Consider the following 19027-nt stretch of genomic DNA (forward strand, 5'->3'; position numbering starts at 1 on the left):
TGATGAAACAACTTGGTCTCTGCCAGGCAGAAACTGTAAGCATTCATATATTCCATTGTGATGAAACACCCTGGGTATATTTTCCAGCTTTGACAATACCTAATTTTTTAGATTAATGTGAATAAATGTCTGAAGGCCAGTTTCTTTTAAAAAGTGCAGGCTAGGGGCACAGGGGTGGCTTAGTTGGTTAAGGTTCCAACTCTTGGTTTAGGCTCAGGTCATGATCTCAGGGTCATGGGATTGAGCCCCATATCAGGCTCTGTGCTAAGTGTAGAGTCTGCTTGAGATTCTCTCCCTTTCTCTTTCCCTCTACCTCTGTCCCTCCCCCTGTCCATGCTATCTATAGCTCTCTAAAATAAATAAATAAATAAACAAACAAACAAATAAATAAAATCTTTTAAAAATGCAGGCTAAATATTTTTAAATTAAACAAAACCAACACAGTATTAATTTCATATCTCAGACATATCTTCTACACTTTAGAGTGAAGACTGGTAGGAAAATATATCATGTAAAACTGCAAAACTATCAACTTATTTGAAAAGGTTAACTCCTCACTTGACTTCATACCATTTTGGAAAACTTTTTTTTTTCTGTCTGAAATGTGTACAGTTTAGGCTGATTGTTTTTGGCATAAATAGTCACAAAGTTAAAATGGTTGCCAAAGGATTGGGGCCAAATCTTTCTGAGTCAGTCATCTTTTTGACAGATATTAGATAGAACTACTCAGCTTTTTCAATGAGGAGTAATTGGAGTCAAGTCACGCTTACAGAATTTCCTTTTTTGTTCTTCATGTTGCCTCTTAACCTAGTTCACAAGGGCCATTACTCCTCTACAGATAAATGCCAAACATTCTTTGGAAATAAATAAAAAAGTTGACTTATGCATTTGTGTATGTGTTGTAACATGTAGTATGGTGTGTATGTGTGTATATATATATGTGTGTGTGTGTATATATGCGTGTATATCTATATCTATATCTATGTATCTATCTATATATATATCTCCAGATAAATTCTAAGAAGAGAGGTATATTAGAATGTCTAAGATAAATATGTTGCTTTGCTCAAAACAACTAAATATTATTATTAAGAGAAGAATTTCAATTCCTTTGACATTCTCATTGTGGCATATATATCTGTTTCATGACTAGCTAGCAGGGTTTCTTCATGACTCTCTGTTCAAGACTATAGTCCCAAAATGTATGTCATAGCATGCTTGCTAATAATTCTAATAAGGGTTTCTTGATCAGATAGGTTTGAGAAATGATGGGTTTCACAGAATTAAATTGTTGTGTTTTTTAGTATAGTTGTTTTGTGATAAGATTTCTTAGGACCTTTTATGTATTTATGCAATTGTGAATCCCTAAGTTGATAGAGAATGCAGTGTTTTCAAAATTCATTTGGTCACGAAGCCCTTGTAATGAGGAACATCTACTGAAGCTAGTGTTCCAAGAGGATAACTCTGGGAAAAACTGCTGTGGTCCTCAGGAACATATTAAATTGTCTCCTGTTCAAGACTTATTCCTTTTTTATGATATTTCAGTAGATAAGACAAATCTTTCTTCTTAGGAGACAAAGATTCAGACTTTCCCAACCACCTGTTCTTCCTCTTTCTCTAGTCACACTGAACACTGTCGTTTACCAAATTGTGCTTTGAAACATTTTGTCTCCCTGAGAAGCAGTCTCTTAGGAGAATTCTGCAAATGGGTGGGATCCTAGTAAAGACCATATGGACCCAAGTATACTCTGAAATCAAGCCCCCTCAAAAGAAGTGGCTACTGGTATAAAGGCTTTCCAAGTGAGGATTTTTTTTTTTAAGATTTTATTTATTTATTTGACAGAGAGAGATCACAAGTAGGCAGAGAGGCAGGCACAGAGAGAGAGAGAGAGAGAGAGGGAAGCAGGCTCCCTGCTGAGCAGAGAGCCCGATGCGGGACTCGATCCCAGGACCCTGAGATCATGACCTGAGCTGAAGGCAGCGGCTTAACCCACTGAGCCACCCAGGCGCCCCCAAGTGAGGATTTTTTTCTTACGTTATAGAGTCTGCCCTAGAGAACTCATTCTGCATTGAGGTTAGAAGAATGTCATCTTAATTGGGAAACTGTGGGCCCCACCATAAACTATAAACTATTTATAATCCTGAGTTATCTCTGAGCCACTAGAAGGGGGGGAAGTTCCCTTGGATAGGTTGACTGTCTTGGTTCACAATAAATTTCCTCTATCCATTTTTTTTAAAGATTTTATTTATTTATTTGACACACACACACACACACACACACACACACACACACACACACACATCCAAGTAGGCAGAGAGGCAGGCAGAGAGAGAGGAGGAAGCAGGCTCCCTGTTGAGCAGAGAACCCAATGCGGGACTGGATCCCAGGACTCTGAGATCATGACCTGAGCTGAAGGCAGAGGCTTAACCCACTGAGCCACCTAGGCACCCGTCCTCAATCCATTTTCAAAAGACTTTAATTAATTAGTTAATTAAGATTTTGTTTATTTGAGAGAGAGAGAAAGAGAGTGGGAGTGGGGGGCAGGGGAAGGCAGGAGGAGAAGCAGACTCCCCACTGAGCAAGGAGCCAGACACAGGACTCCATCCCAGGACCCTGGGATCATGACCTGAGCCAAAGGCAGACGTTTAACTGACTGAGCCACCCAGGTGTTCCTATTTATTTATTTCAGAGAGAGAGAGAGCAAGGGAGAGCGGGGAGAGGGGCACAGGGAGAGGAAGAGAATCTTCAAGCAGACTTCCCGTTGAGCACAGAGCCCTATGTGAGGCTCAGTCCCTGGACTTGAGATCATGACCTGAGCCAAAACTAAGAGTTAGACATTCAGCCAACTGAGGCACCCAGGAACCCCTTCCTAGTTCATTTTCGAGAAAACCAAAATTTTCTCAAGAATTGTGAGAGCATGCGTTTGAAAACACTGAAGTGCAAGATTTTTTTTTTTTAATATTTTATTTATTTGACAGAGAGAAATCACAACTAGGCAGAGAGGCAGGCAGAGAGAGAGGAGGAAGCAGGCTCCCTGCAGAGCAGAGAGCTCGATGTGGGGCTTGATCCCAGGACCCTGGGATCATGACCTGAGCCTAAGGCAGAGGCCTTAACCCACTGAGCCACCCAGGCGCCCCTGAAGTGCAAGATTTTACTAAACATGGTGTGTATTAGTTTGTAAGGATGCCATAATGAATAGCACAGACTGGGTGGTTTAAATGAAAGAGGTTTATTTTTTTACAGTTCTGGTGGCTAGAAGTCTGAAATCAGTGTTTTGGCAGGGCTGGCTTCTTCTGAGACCTCTCTGCTTAGCTTGTAGATGGCTGTCTTCTCTTTACATCTTCACATGGTCTTCTCTCTGTGCATATTTGTGCCCTAATCACTTATAAGGACACCAGTCATAGGAAATTACTGTCTACTTTAATAACTTTATTAATCCTAATTAGTTAATTTAACCACTTTAAAGACCCTGTCCTCAAATATAATTACATTGTGTGGTCATATTCAAGTTCAACATAGGAATTAGTGGAGACAGTTTAGCCCATAACAATGAATAGCCCTTGACCAACAATCTTACAAGTGTATGCCATGAGGCCAAACATTAAGAACATCTCAGAGACAAGCACAATTTCATAGCAAAATTATTGAAAAATTTTATGGTCCTTGAATATTTAGGATGTTTAAGCCTCACTTTGCTTTTCTATGAATTTCTCTAGATTTTTGCAAATATTATGATCTGTAAAAGGAACTGTGTGACCTATCTTACAGTGTGAACTTCACTGTAAGATACTCTAAAAAATCAGGTTTAAGGATTGTTTGTATACTGATCTTAGTATTTCTCATTATTTTCAGGTCAGAGCATGGGTAAGAAATGGTAATATTAGTCCCTCACACTGGGATCAATGTAACAGGTGCTTGTGACTATTGAAGCCTGAAGGAATATTTATCTCAACATACCCATAACTTTTTCTGGAGCCGAAACATGGTTCATGCACCATGACTTAACTATAAATAGCTTACTTGAAACAGAGGAACTTGAGGGAAATCAGACTCATGTAATAAAGTAATAAGAGTTTTAACTTGGAAGGGTCCTTCAGTATCACATTTCAGTCATTCACAAACCTTTCAACTCGTTTTTACCATATCAGTGAAATACAATGCTGGTATTGTTAATTATTTAATATCTCTCTTTATACTGACTTTATAAAAAACTTTTAGATTTAGCCACATCTTAGGAGAAAAGATATTTTGAATTAGAATTCAAAGAATGTTGAAAGCATAAGAGACTTTAAAAATTTTTTTTAAAGATTTTTTAATCTATTTATTTGATAGAGAGAAAGACACAGTTAAAGAGGGAACACAAGCCTGGGGAATGGGAGAGGGAGAAACAGGCTTCCCACCAAGCAGGGAGCCGGATGTGGGGCTCAATCCCAGGACCCTAGAATCATGACCTGAGCCAAAGGCAGCCGCTTAGCCAACTGAGCCACCTAGGCACCCTCCATAAGAAACTCTTAACACTAGAGTTAAGGAACAAATTGAGGGTTGATGGAGGGATGTGGGTGGGGGATGAGCAAGATGGATCATGGGCATTAAGGAGGACACTTGTTATGAAGAGCTCTGGGTGTCTGTTTTTTATTTCAATTCAGTTAATTAACTTACAGTATATTATTAGTTTCAGACGTAGAGTTCAATGATTCATCAGTCTTATAAATACCCAGTGCACTAGGTGTTGTAAGTGATGAATCACTGAATTCTATTGAAACCAATATTGCCCTGTATGTTAGCTAACTAGAATTTAAATAAAAATTTGAAGAAAAAAATAGTATGTTGAAAATACCTTCTGATCCTAAAAAATACATGATATATATTATATATAAATATATATGTAATATATATTAAATAATATATAACACCTATATATAATACTAATTGTTATATTATTTATAGGATATTTAATTATTGTATTTTATATATATATTATATTCCACATTTGCTCTCTTTGATCATTTTGCAGCAGAGAGGCATTGGGAATGGTGGAGTCTCTAACTGGAAGAAATCTGGGTCCTTTCATGACTGCAAAAGAATGTGGCATTAGCAAAAAAAAAAAAAATAAATAAATAAAAAAATAAAAAAAAAATAAAAAAGAATGTGGCATTAGCAAGAAATAAATCTTGTTAAGCCTTGGAGATATTGTCCTGTTTGTTACCACCATTTGCCAACCCCAACTTATGTATCAGTTCTGTAAGACTTTAGATATTTCAACTTCCAATGATCTTTTCTTGCATTTTAATTTTAGAAACTTCTTTTTTTTAATTTATTTTCAAATATTTTTCCTTATGTCAGTACTTTTATGAAACCACTAAAATTATATTTTTGGTTGTGGATCTACATTAAAGGTAATATTGAAGTAAGTGTATTACTTAGTCTCATCATTCTTTTGCATATTATAGTAGTTTTCCTATTTAAATATTTATATATATATGTGTGTGTATATATATATGTGTATATATATATATATGTGTGTGTATATATATATGTGTGTATATATATATGTATATATATTTTTTTTTTTTTTTAGAAATTTAACATCCAAATAGGAAAAAAGTAAGTCATTATATGGAAGGTTATAGAGCAAACTGCAATTGTCCCTGCCCATGCTCCACTTAGAAATACCAGAATCCTACTTTTGGATGAATTCTCACTGCTTCTAGCCACTCAGAGTTAACACTTAGTACATGAAAATTGAGAATAGGTAAGAATTGTTTCTCATCAAGAATTTAGGCCAATTCAAAATCACTATTACAGATAAAAAGTAAAATTAAAATATAAGTACATAACTATGTAATACAGAGAGGATTGACTAACTTGAAAAACAAGATTCATTCTGTTTAGCAGTTCTTAAAATGATTTTAAAAAAGATTTTATTTATTTATTCTGGAGAGAGGGAAAGAGAACATGAGTAGAGAGAGGGAGAGAGAAAATCTCAAGACTCTACACTGAGTGCAGAGTCTAAGGCAAGGCCTGAGCTTGTCCCTGAAATCATTACCTGACCTGAAATAAGAGTTGGCACTTAGCTGACTTAACCACCCATGTGCCCCTTAAAATGATTTTTAATTTTATTTCCTTTACTGGGCTTGGAGCTTGACAGGGCTATTTTAGGGATGTGTGTGATGAGGTAGATAGATATATTTGCTCCTAGGTGCCACTTACAGATGAATGCCAGATATAGCCATCCTGGGAATGGGAATGCACAAATAGATATGAACCAATGTAAACATTCTAGATATTATTTTATTTTGTTTTGTCTTATTTTTTAAAGATTCATTTTTTTCCCATTTTATTTATTTTTTCAGCGTAACAGTATTCATTGTTTTTGCACAACACCCAGTGCTCCATGCAAAACGTGCCCTCCCCATTACCCACCACCTGTTCCCCCAACCTCCCACCCCTGACCCTTCAAAACCCTCAGGTTGTTTTCCAGAGTTCATAGTCTCTTATGGTTCTCCTCCCCTTCCAAAATTTTTTTTTTTTTTAAATAAACATATAATGTATTTTTATCCCCAGGGGTACAGGTCTGTGAATCGCCAGGTTTACACACTTCACAGCACTCACGATAGCACATACCCTCCCCAATGTAAGATTCATTTATTTATTTAAGAGATAGAGAGAATGAAGGGTGAAGAGAGAGGGAGAGAATCTCAAGCAGACTCCCTGCGAAGGGCAGAGCCTGACACAGGGCTTCATCCCATGACTCCTGAGATCATGACCCAAGCTGAAATCAAGAGTCTAATGCTAACCAACTGAGCCACCCACATGTCCCTACCTTCTAGATTGTAAAACAAATACAGTGACAGAATATTAAATGAAGTGGAATCAATTTGCTTAATAATATTATTGAGTTCTAGTAGAGTAGTGGCCACCTCAGTAGGTTATATTGTAACTCAGGTTTATACACCAGAAAGCACCACAGCCTCTCCTTCCATGGGTCTTAAAGACTATGTGTTGAAGTATAAATAACACAGGTAATGGACCCCTTACCCAACAATTTCTTGTGTCAGAACTGCTCCTGTGTGTCACAGTTTAGCATGTTCCTTCAACACTACACTAAAGCATCCTGTCAAGACTCATAGGAGTTTATCTTCTACTAGTATCCCTACCTTTGCTTAGTCCTTAATATTTCAACAAGCTCTTGGAACTTTCCCCTCTTCCCAGAGTTGTGTTTCACTCCTCCTTTGGGCTTCAATAGCTCAGTGACTTGCTTAAGAGTTGAACATCATTTTTGCCAACCTCATGATCACGGTTGGTTAATCCTGAAAACTATTGGATTTGCATTAAATAAACCCCAAATGTTGGTTATATATCAAAAATATTTAAAAATGCCATCTGACAGAGGAATCTATGTGATACCTTAAGAAGTTGTAAACATTTAATTAAATCAAGTAATAAAATCATACTTTTTTATACAAAGGAAAATTCAGCTTTAAAATATGACTAAAATTTCCTTAAAATAAGTCTTAATGACAAAAAGTCCAAGCTAGGATACGAGGGAGTTTCAGAGGTAGAGATAAAGACTGCAAAAAAGAATTATGTATATTTGGTTGATTATAATAATAATAAGCAAGCAAACTCTGGAAAGAGAATCTTAAATCTAGTGAGAATTTCCAATATGTATAAACATTGGATTATAAATCACCTTACTTTTATAATCTAGAAAATTTAACTCTGTAACTCTCTATTTAGTTTTATTAGAAGATTCTTATCTTGGTCTCAGATACTTTATGCCATAATTATTATTCCACTACTTAGTATTTTCAGTCTTCAGCAGAAATAATTATTAATCATATTCTAATGTGTTCTTCCTTGATTTCCTTGAAAAAGAACATAAGTATAATTTTATCAGTTTATTACAAATATAAATTAAGAAAAAGAATAGAATAAACTAATATTTATCATTAGATATTTATAATCTACAGCAATTTCTAACATATAAAAATTGATATAAATCAATTTGGCTCTGAAAACTCTGATGAAAGAAACTGAACATGACACAAAGAAATGGAAAAACATTCCACGCTCATAGAAGAACAAATATTGTTAAAATACTTACACTACCCCAAAAATCTACACATTTAATACAATTTCTATCAAAATACCAACAGCATTTTTGGCATAGCTAGACCAAACAGTCCTAAAATTTGTAACAACAGAAGATCCTGAATAACCAAAGCAATCTTGAATAAAAAGCAAAGCTGAAGGCATCAGAATTCTAGACTTCAAGTTATATTACAAAGTTGTAATGATCAAGGCAGTATGGTACTGGTACAAACACAGACAGATAGATTAATGGAACAGGATAGAAAACCCAGAAATAAATCCACAATTATATGGTTAATTAATCTTTGACAATGCAGGAAAGACTATCCAATGGAAAAAAGACATTCTCTTTAACAGATGGTGTTGGGAAAACTGGACAGCAGCATGCAGTAGAATGAAACTGGACCACTTTCTTACACCATCCACAAAAATAAATTCAAAATGGATTAAAGACCAAAATGTGAGACCTGACACCATAAGAATCCTAGAGGAGAACACAGACAATAACCTCTTTGACATTGGCTGTAGAAACTTCTTACTAGATCTGTCCCCTGAGGCAAGGGAAACAAAACAAAAATGAATTACTGAAACTACATCAAGATAAAAACCTTCTGCACAGCGAAGGAGACAATCAACAGAACTAAAAGGCAATCTTTGGAATGGGAGAAGATATTTGCAAATGATATATTTGATAAAGGGTTAGTATCCAAAATCTATAAAGAAATTATCAAGCTCAGCACCCTCAAAACAAATAATCATATTAAGAAATGGGCAGAAGACATGAATAGACATTTTTCCAAAGAAGATATACAGATGAATGGCAGTTCTGCAATGATCATCTTTATGTATAAGATGTCCAACTTTTATTTCTCATTTGGAAGATTCAAGGTCAATGATATAAATCTTTTTTGAGACTCTTGGTAAATATTGTCAATTGGGGGTGCTTGGGTGGCTCAGTCATTTGAGTGTCTGACTTGGTTTCAACTCAGGTCATGATTTCAGGGTCAGGATATTGAGACCTACATTGGGCTCCATGCTCAGCTTGGAGCTGCTTGAGATTCTTTCCTTCCCCTCTCCCTCTGCCCCTCCTCCCACTCATGCTCTAAATAAATAAATGTATGTTAAAATAATGAAATATTGTCAATTTATTTTTAATAAGAAGATTGGATCAAATTAAATTCCCACTAGTATATATGAGAACAGTTGGTTTGTCATATTGTCAGTAGAATTGGAAATTACCTGATTTTTGTTGTTGTTGCTAAGTTGAAGTTAAAAATATCTCACTTCAGTCTGCCCATACCACTTTGTATTTCCATTGCATTAATCATTTTTAATAACTTTTGTTTGTTCTTGTTCATTTTATTAAGAAGAAAACTATTTTCAGAAGCTATATATAATATACATTTTTGGAATTTTCAATTATAATTCAAAAACATAACAAAATAAAATATGCTTTTTCCTGGAATAAGTGTTTAATTTGTCTTTTTGACATAGATGTTGTTTTTTGGCAGTATTTAACTTTTGGTAGAAAATATATTTGATTTATATGAAACCTTTTAACCATTGTAGAAATGGATTTTTCATTTTAAAATTTAAAGTCAGTTTTCTCTTAAGGCTAGAAGCAACTATTGCCTTAAAAGAGTCCATTTGTAATTTCAGTTGAGCATAGGATGGTATTACGCAGGATGTGGCACAATTCAATGAGTTGTTTTTTGAGAGCAAAATTATTAAAATTTTACTAAATATTCAACTGCAACACTTAGATGCATACTGTAAGTCTCAGTATTAAAATACTTCATCTAGGGATGCCTGGGTGGCTCAGTGAACTGAGTGTCTGACTCTTGGTTTTAGTTCAGATCATGATCTCAGAGTCCTGGAACAAAGCCCCACCTTGGGGTCAGGCTCATTGTGGAGTCTGCTCCAGATTCTCTTTCCCTTTCTCTCTGCCTGTCTCCCTCTGCCCCTTCCCCTGTTTGTGTGTGTGCTCTCTCTCTCTCTGAAATAAATAAATAAATAAATAAACAAACAAAATCTTTGAAATAAAATAAAATATTTCATCTATTTTTGTGCTTTAGTTCTTTCTCTTTTTTGAGACAGTTATAGATTATACTAGGAATTCTCCTATAAATTCATATTTGTTCATTCTAAATATTCCCTGAGGATTTTGGTATTCTGGATTTTTATCAACCAGGTAGGGTTAAGTCAGCATATGGTATTGTGATTAGTTGCTCTTCCAAATCACTCAATGCGGGTCAGAGCTCTAAGGAAGATTAAAGAGGCCAATATGCCAAAATGCTATACTTGCTAGCTCTTGAGATCTTTTCTTACATGGTCAGATTTCCTCCATTAGAGTCACGGCTTTGGGTAGAACACAGAGTAGGGATGATCTGTATCCAACATCCTGATAATATAAATTAATTGTTTACCTGGGAGTAGAGGAGAGTGCTAACACATCTCCTTCCCCTTATCATTGCCAAAGTTATCAAATCATCTTTTGGGAGTACATTGTCTTTTAAAAACAATTATAGATTGTTTCAAGTAGTAGATAAAACATTTCCCATTATATTATGTGATTAAAAATATTTTTTGTAGGTTTTTTATTTACTGTGATATAGGAGAAGGGATTGAGAATGCTTTTTATTTAGAAATGGTTTAGAAAAAACACAAATGACAGAGAATAGGGACTTTGGAAATCTGTTTTTGCCATTTACAGGTTGTTTTACCCTAGGACTAAATATTTTTTCTCTAGGAGCTTTTATGATCTTCTTTGTAAAATGAAAAAAGTAACACTCCACCTGCTTGACAGGATTTTGTGGTGACCAAATGACATACTGAGAGTAAGAATACTCCATAGATTGTTCTATTTTATTTCTAAGGGCAAATATTTTGAATTTATATTTAAATAATTTTTTTACAATTTAAATTAGAAAAATATTTCTTAACTTCTTTGTTCTGTGTTATCACACGTATTTTAAAACTTGCTTTTGGGAAGGAGATTGCGATAACTCTTTTTCTACCTTATAAGTTATTCTTTATAAAAGAAATGAATGTTCATTGTGGAAAATAGAGATAAGAAAAAACTTTATTAAAAAATCACTTATAGCCCCGCTATTAAGAAATAATAATAACCTCATGATTTTACTTAAGGTAGTAGTAGGGGGTGGGGTGTTTGAAATATATTCTCCATGGTGCTGACATGTAAACATTATGGAAGGTTTTTTGAGTTTTTTTTTTTTAAATCAGAATTTTTGGATCTCTTGTTTGAAGACAGTAAAAATGTCTGCAAAATTTTAATCTAGACATTTCTAATCCCGTGTTTTTGGTTTTAAGTATGATTCGTCTGTCCTTGTGGGAATGAGACTTAGTTGCCTATGTTTTATAAAAGAAAAATTCAATTTATCACTGTGACTACATCCAGTAATCCATCTGGTTCATTGCCAGCTCTTTACCACTTAACTGAGGCTGAATTAGACTAATAGTTTTGTGCACTGAACAGTGAGACTTTTAGCTCCTTATAATGATTCATGTGTTACAGCTGCAGTCCACGCTCGTTAATAACATCTGACTTCTCATTGAACCACAGAGCTTCCTTTCCTCTCAGCTAATCTTTTGATAAAATTTCAGCTTTTCAGTTTTCTGGATAAACATTTGAAAGTTAACAAAATTCATGGACTTGAAGAAATCATTATTTAGAGTAGATTAGATTGTGAGAAAATTAACTTTTTAAAAAATATTTCCTAAGATTCACAGTTAGGAAATATTATATATTTTTCCAGGGAAAATACTTTTTTTGTATTTTCAGAGAAATGGTCATGTTTAAAACAATTTTTTGTGCAGAATAGAAACTTTCCCAATATGTCATATCCTAGAGTTTTTCCTCTACATAAGCCAAAATTGACTTTTACTATTTTAGCATTATTTATGGCTATTATTTCATCTTTCATTTACCCAATTTACTCTATGTTATGTGAGCATGATATGAAAGAAAATGGCAATTGGTTCCAACTGAAAAGTAAGGAACTTGAAATATTCTATTATCTCTGAAATAGTCTATCTTAAAACAGTAAGTTATATTATCAAAATATGTAATATATATGTGATACATATACATTAATTAAAGTTAGGGACTGAAAAATAGTATCAGCAAGCAAAAGTTTTAGTATTTCTCTGGCAAACACCTATCAGAATAAACTCAGATTTTATAACAAAGAAATTTGGTTAAACATGGATGAGGAAATGATTGAAGCATTGTATTAGTTTTAAAGAAGTATAATGTGGGGTGCCTGGGTGGCTCAGTCGGTTAAGCACCTGCCTTTGCCTAGGTTATGATCTCAGGGTCCTGGGATCAAGTTCCACATCTGGCTCCCCGCTCATTGCGGAGTCTGCTTCTCCCTCTACCCTTCCCCTCTGCTCATGATGTCTCTGACACCCAAATAAATAAGTAATATCAAAAAAAAAAAGTATAAGGTGTGTTTGTGTAAATATTTTCAAGAATTTTGTTCATACTTTTTAAACAAATGATTTTGACTTAAATAAATTAAAAGTATATTTCCCTTGATTCTAGACGTTTTGGATATGGGTCCCACATATGATCTTCACTAACACAGCAGATAAATCAATCTGACCTTCTCAATGTTTATGATTGAGTGAGAAAAGTATAACTTCTTCAGTTTGCACTTTGACTTCTTTATTTGGTAAAAATCACAGTAAGCCCTTCTGGTAGATCCTGTGGATTGTTTTCTTAAACATGCATTAAAAAAAATACATTCCAGATTCTTACTCCTATGACTTCCAGTACTGCAGTAACTGGAGGTTAAAATAAAACAAAACGTTCCACATATATCCTTGTTGCTAAGTTTCCAGGTATGATTTGGGTTCTTCCAGTCTGGTACACTCATGGGAGACTTGAATTTGTTACTAAGTTGGTTGGAATAGAGGCCACAATTCTGCTGTTCAGATGATGGCAGTGGCAGCATGGGTCCAAGTCACCAGCTTCCTGATTCAGCAACCTTCTCCAGTGGCAGGTACAACATCCCCAAGCTTTCTTAGACATTATACCAAGTGCTTGCTTCTCCAGATCATCCAACAATTTTTAAGCCACAGAGTATCTAGTAATATGTCTCTTTCTGTATAGGTTTCTGTGGTTTGTATGGGAGCCCTTAACACAAAAGAATCTGCCTAGATTTTAAGCTGTTCAAGGAAATTTTGATTACCCATTTCTGATGATGGATGAATAGATGTTCCATGTTTTCATTTGTTATTTGACCCATGATTTAGGTGAAAATTGCTAGCAGATGAGTTTATGCATTCTGAATAGGTTTTTGGCAACAGAAATAGTGAGGATATGAGGGGGAAGTATGTGTTCTTTTAATGTTCTTTTCGTAGAAAACAATAACTTTATTCAATGATGAAATGAAGGTAGATGTACATACGTACATTCTTAGAATCATGCATTATCTGTAATATCGGAGAGAATTAATGTTGCAAATAATCTATAGGTTATACATTTAAATAAAGTATGATAGTGAATTTATATCACATCATCATTGCCTTTGTCTATCTAGTATGTCATTTATGACGATGTTCAGATTCCAGTTCCTTTGCAAAGTCTCTGCTCCTCTCGGGGTTGCATCTCTGTCCACACATATGCACACATATACCATTCCCATATACTAGTTCTGTATGTAATTATATTAGTATTTTGATCAAAGTTTATGACATTTTTTTAGCCAGTCTTCCATTCTTGATCATGAGGTCATTGAGGTCATGAGGTCATTGAGGTCAATGAGGTCATGAGGGTGAGACTATGGTTTTTTTAAAAAGATTATTTATTTATTTATTTGACAGAGATCACAGGTAGGCAGAGAGGCAGGCGGGGGTGGGGGGGGGAAGCAGGCTCCCCGCTGAGCAGAGAGCTCGATGTGGGGCTCAATTCCAGGACCCTGGGATCAGGACCTGAGCCGAAGGCAGAGGCTTTAACCCACTGAGCCACCCAGGCGCCCTGAGAATATGTTTTTATTGTAATCTCTGGATCCATATATCTAGAGTATTGTAAGTGTTTAAAAATAGATGGCTGAACTAAACAGATGAGGGAGTAGGGGATGGAATATGTGAAGAAGACAGCATAGGAAACTACAGAGATTAATGAATGAGGAGTGTGGAGACCTCTTGTTGCAATTATCTATCACTATAAAACAAACCACCTCACAATTCAATGGCTTTGAACAACAGTTGATTATTTCTCATAATTCTGTAGGTTGATGCATAATTCCTCTATTTCACTGTTGTTGGTTGGGCCTCTGGAATAGCTCAAGATCCAAAATAACTTCACTCACATGGTTGTCAGTTGGTGTTGGGTTTTAGCTGGGTAAAAGATAAAGGTAAACACTGATGATCTCTTAAGACTTTGTCTTGGAAGTTGTGCAGCCTTACTTCCAATGCCCTTTACCAGTCAAAAGAAGTCTCCCAGTCAGCCCAGAATCAAGGTGAAGGTAAATAGATATCACCTCTTTAGTGTGTAGTAGTAAAGTCACATTGCAAAAGTGGGATGGGAAATACTGTTGCTGCCATCTTTGAAAACACTCTCTACTCTATCTTTATTTTATTTCTGTCTGTTCTTAGATATGAAACATTTTTCATGGGTTTAGTTTTCTCATATTTATGATGATAGTCCTAGATTTGATAATCACTAAATTTCCTTGAAACTGTAGGACTTTGTGATGGAAAAATGTTTTTGTTAAAAAGGTTCATTATTGAAAATGGAACCAGATTTTATCATGTCTTTATTTCAATTAAAATCAAACTTCTTAAGGTTCTAAACAATCCAATCAAGAAATGGGCAGAGGACATGAACAGACAGTTCTGCAAAGACGACATCCAGATGGCCAACAGACACATGAAAAAGTGCTCCATATCACTCGGCATCAGGGAAATACAAATCAAAACCACAATGAGATATCGCCTCACACCAGTCAGAATGGCTAAAATTAACAAGTCAGGAAATGACAGATGCTGGTGAGGATGCAGAGAAAGGGGGAACCCTCCTACACTGTTGGTGGGAATGCAAGCTGGTGCAACCACTCTGGAAAACAGCATGGAGGTTCCTCAAAATGTTGAAAATAGAACTACCCTATGACCCAGCAATTGCACTAATGGGTATTTACCCTAAAGATACAAACGTAGTGATCCGAAGGGGCACGTGCACCCGAATGTTTATAGCAGCAATGTCTACAAGAGCCAAACTATGGAAGGAACCTAGATGTCCATCAACAGATGAATGGATAAAGAAGAGGTGGTATATATACACAATGGAACACTATGCAGCCATCAAAAGAAATGAAATCTTGCCATTTGCGACGACGTGGATGGAACTAGAGGGTATCACGCTTAGTGAAATAAGTCAATTGGAGAAAGACAACTATCATATGATCTCCCTGATATGAGGACGTGGAGATGCTACATGGGGGGTTGCGGGATAGGAGAAGAATAAATGAAACAAGATGGGATTGGGAGGGAGACAAACCATAAATGACTCTTAATCTCACAAAATAAACTGGGGGTTGCTGAGGGGAGGTGGGGTTGGGAGAGGGGGAGGGGGTTATGGACATTGGGGAGGGTATGTGCTATCGTGAGTGCTGTGAAGTGTGTAAACCTGGTGATTCACAGACCTGAACCCCTGGGGATAAAAATATATGTTTATAAAAAAAAAGAAAAAGAAAGGATGAATACCCAACTTTTGTAGCAACGTGGACAGGACTGGAAGTGATTATGCTGAGTGAAATAATTCAAGCAGAGAGAATCAAGTATCATTTGGTTTCACTTATTTGTGGAGCATAACAAATGACATGGACGACATTGGGAGATGGAGAGGAGAAGGAAGTTGAGGGAAATTGGAAGGGGAGGTGAACCATAAGAGACTATGGACTCTGAAAAACAACCTGAGGGTTTTGAAGGGACGGGGGTGGGAGGTTGGGGGAACCAGGTGGTGGGTAATAGGGAGGGCACGTATTGCATGGAGCACTGGGTGTTGTGCAAAAACAATGAATACTGTTATGCTAAAAAAATAAATAAATAAATTTAAAAAGAGTTAAAAAAAAAACTTCTTAAGGTTCTTATGAGGTTTAAGATGCTTTGTATACTAGTGGTACTCAAAGTATGGTCTGCACACCACCATTATCAATATATTCTGAGAGCTTTTTTGAAGAAATGCAGTAATACTCCTTTATCCTCGGTTTTGCTTTCCATGGTTTCAATTACTTGCAGTCAACTATGATCCAAAAGTAGATGATCATCTTTCTGAAGGAGGATGGTCAGAAGGTCAGTAGCAGCCTAATGCTATATCACAATACCTATATCATTCACCTCATTTCATCTCATCATGTAGGCATTTTTTAAAATTTTTAAATTTTTTAAAAGATTTTATTTATTTATTTGACAGAGACATAGAGAGCACGCGTAGGCAGAGCGGCAGGCAGAGGGAGAGGGAGAAGCAGGCTCCCTGCCAAGCAGGGAGCCTAATGTGGGGCTTGATCCCAGGACCCTGGGATCATGATCCAAGCCAAAGGAAACCACTTAATCGACTGAGCCACCCAGGTACCCCATGTAGGCATTTTATTATCTTATATCGCAAGAAGAGAAGAGCAGGAACAACAAGAATGGTGAATATAATATAGTAAGATATTTTGAGAGAGAGACCACATTCACATAACTTTTATTATACCATATTGTTGAATTGTTCTATTATATAATCAGTTATTGTTAATCTCTTACTGTGCCTAGTTTAGAAATTAAACTTTATCATAAGTGTGTATGTATAGGAAAAAATATATATAAGTATATATAAAGTATATATAAGATTTGGTACAATCTGCAGTCTCAGGAACCCTCTGGGTATCTGGGATCTTATCCCCAGTAGATGGGGAGAACTACTGTAAATATTAATGGACATCATTCACCTTAGAACTACTGAATCAGAATCTGTGGAGTTGGCCCAGGAATCTGCATCTTAACTAGTTTTCCATGATTTTTTGATGCATACAAAAGCTTGAGAAGTATATAATACATCAGAAGTAAAAAAGTAAGCAATAATATAAAACAAAGTAATAGTGCTTACTTGTCATACATTTGGTCAGAAGAATTGGGTAGAAGCCCAAATTCTCATCTCAGCCAACCACATTGTAGCTCTATTACAAATTCGTTATTTGGGTTCAAATCTGAGAGTTTAGTCTTAGAGGATAACCCTTCTAAAGGAAAAACATAAGCAAACATTAAAACTATGGGAGAGGTAAGTTTACTTCATTGTCTTTCTGAGAACCACATACCAGACAGAACCTTAAATCAAACACCGGACAATAAAATCTTACTTTGAAAAAAAAAATCTAACTTTGAAGAAAATTTGAACCATATGATTTTAAGTCTCCCTAGAAAGAAGGAAGATGCACAATGGGACCTCTGGGAGTAGGGAAAAATGTGTCAGGTGGTCTTGATAACTTGAGAGAGGAGTAAGGTGGTATGACATAGATAGGTGAGAAGAAAAGAGTAGAAAATAAAAGATAAAAGCTATTTTTTCCCTCATTTGGCTCTGGGGCAGCCTTAATGACTACTACCATGGAGGTAGATTATGAAGTTGCTCAAGAACAGTAGAAAAGATGAAGAGAGAAAGAGATGAGAAAGGAAAAGGAAAGGAATGTGCGAGACAGAGAATATGAAGAGGAGTGTTTGGAGCTCTTTACAACAGCCAAGAAAAACGAAGACAGAAATAAATTATCCTAAAAGTATAGGACCTTCTACTTCTAACACTTTCTATCAATGGCCTAAATATAATTTGAAAGCAGGAAAAAGATTCAAGTTTGGAAAATTCCCACATCTTTTTATTTTGAACTCAGTTACTTGTGCTCAACCCAGCTACGAGGGAGACTGGGACAAATTCCTTGAGAGCTCTCTGCCTGCAAGGAAAAAGAAAGGTGATTTAATTAATATGCAGCTGCCTCTACCACAGATACAAGTAACATATGGTTAAAAAAATTATTTATTTCAAGTCTACCCTCAGAGCAAAGATGAGCAATTTTAATAAAATTAAAAGAACAGATATAACTGAAATTTATAAAAAATTATGAATTTATCTGTGGTCACTTTGATATAAAATAAATGCATTGGTTTTCCTAGAAGCTTGCTTAATTTCAGCTTTAGTTGCATTTACTTTTCCAAGTGGAATATTATCAACTGTTGACATACAAATTATGTAGGCCAATAGCCTATAATATGTTATTTTCTTTAGCTGTTTTATATTAAATGTTCAAATATCATAGCCATCTAGGTAATCTAAAAAAAAATGTTAGTGGGAGCAAAAATTATTTAACAAAATATAATAATTTGACTTAAATTTGGATATTATTAAAATTTCAAAACATGATGTTGGAAAATTGGAGAAAGAACACAACACTGCTAAGCAGATATTAAATATATTATTAATGTTTATTAAGGGAATGGTGAGATGTTCAAGAGGTACCTCACACTTTCCAGTTGTTTAACTCTGAGTAAGTCACTTAGTATTCTAGGACTCAGTTTCCATATCTGTAAAATATGGAGAGGGTTGCAAATTTGGAATAATTTATTTCTAAAACCTTTTCTCACTCTAAAGGTTTAAAAGGCACGTTAGAATAACAGAAGTCTTTTAGTGTTTTGTGCATGTAAAAGTGAGCAAAACCTTCCTTCCATTAGGAATAAACCAAAACATTTCAGATACATTGGTATCTGTAGAATTCCCTTTTGGGGAAAGGAAGTAGAGTTACTGACAGCAACTGTAAAGCTGTAAAGCTCTTAGGATAGTTCTTGATAAAAAAAGAGAGCTGAATAAGTTAATTAATTTTAGCCATTGTAAAACCATCTCAGAATACTTCACAGGCCTTACATCTAAGAGATTCTTTCTCCTTA

The sequence above is a fragment of the Meles meles genome, chromosome 10, assembly GCF_922984935.1.
Source record: "Meles meles chromosome 10, mMelMel3.1 paternal haplotype, whole genome shotgun sequence".
Lineage (NCBI taxonomy): Eukaryota > Metazoa > Chordata > Mammalia > Carnivora > Mustelidae > Meles > Meles meles.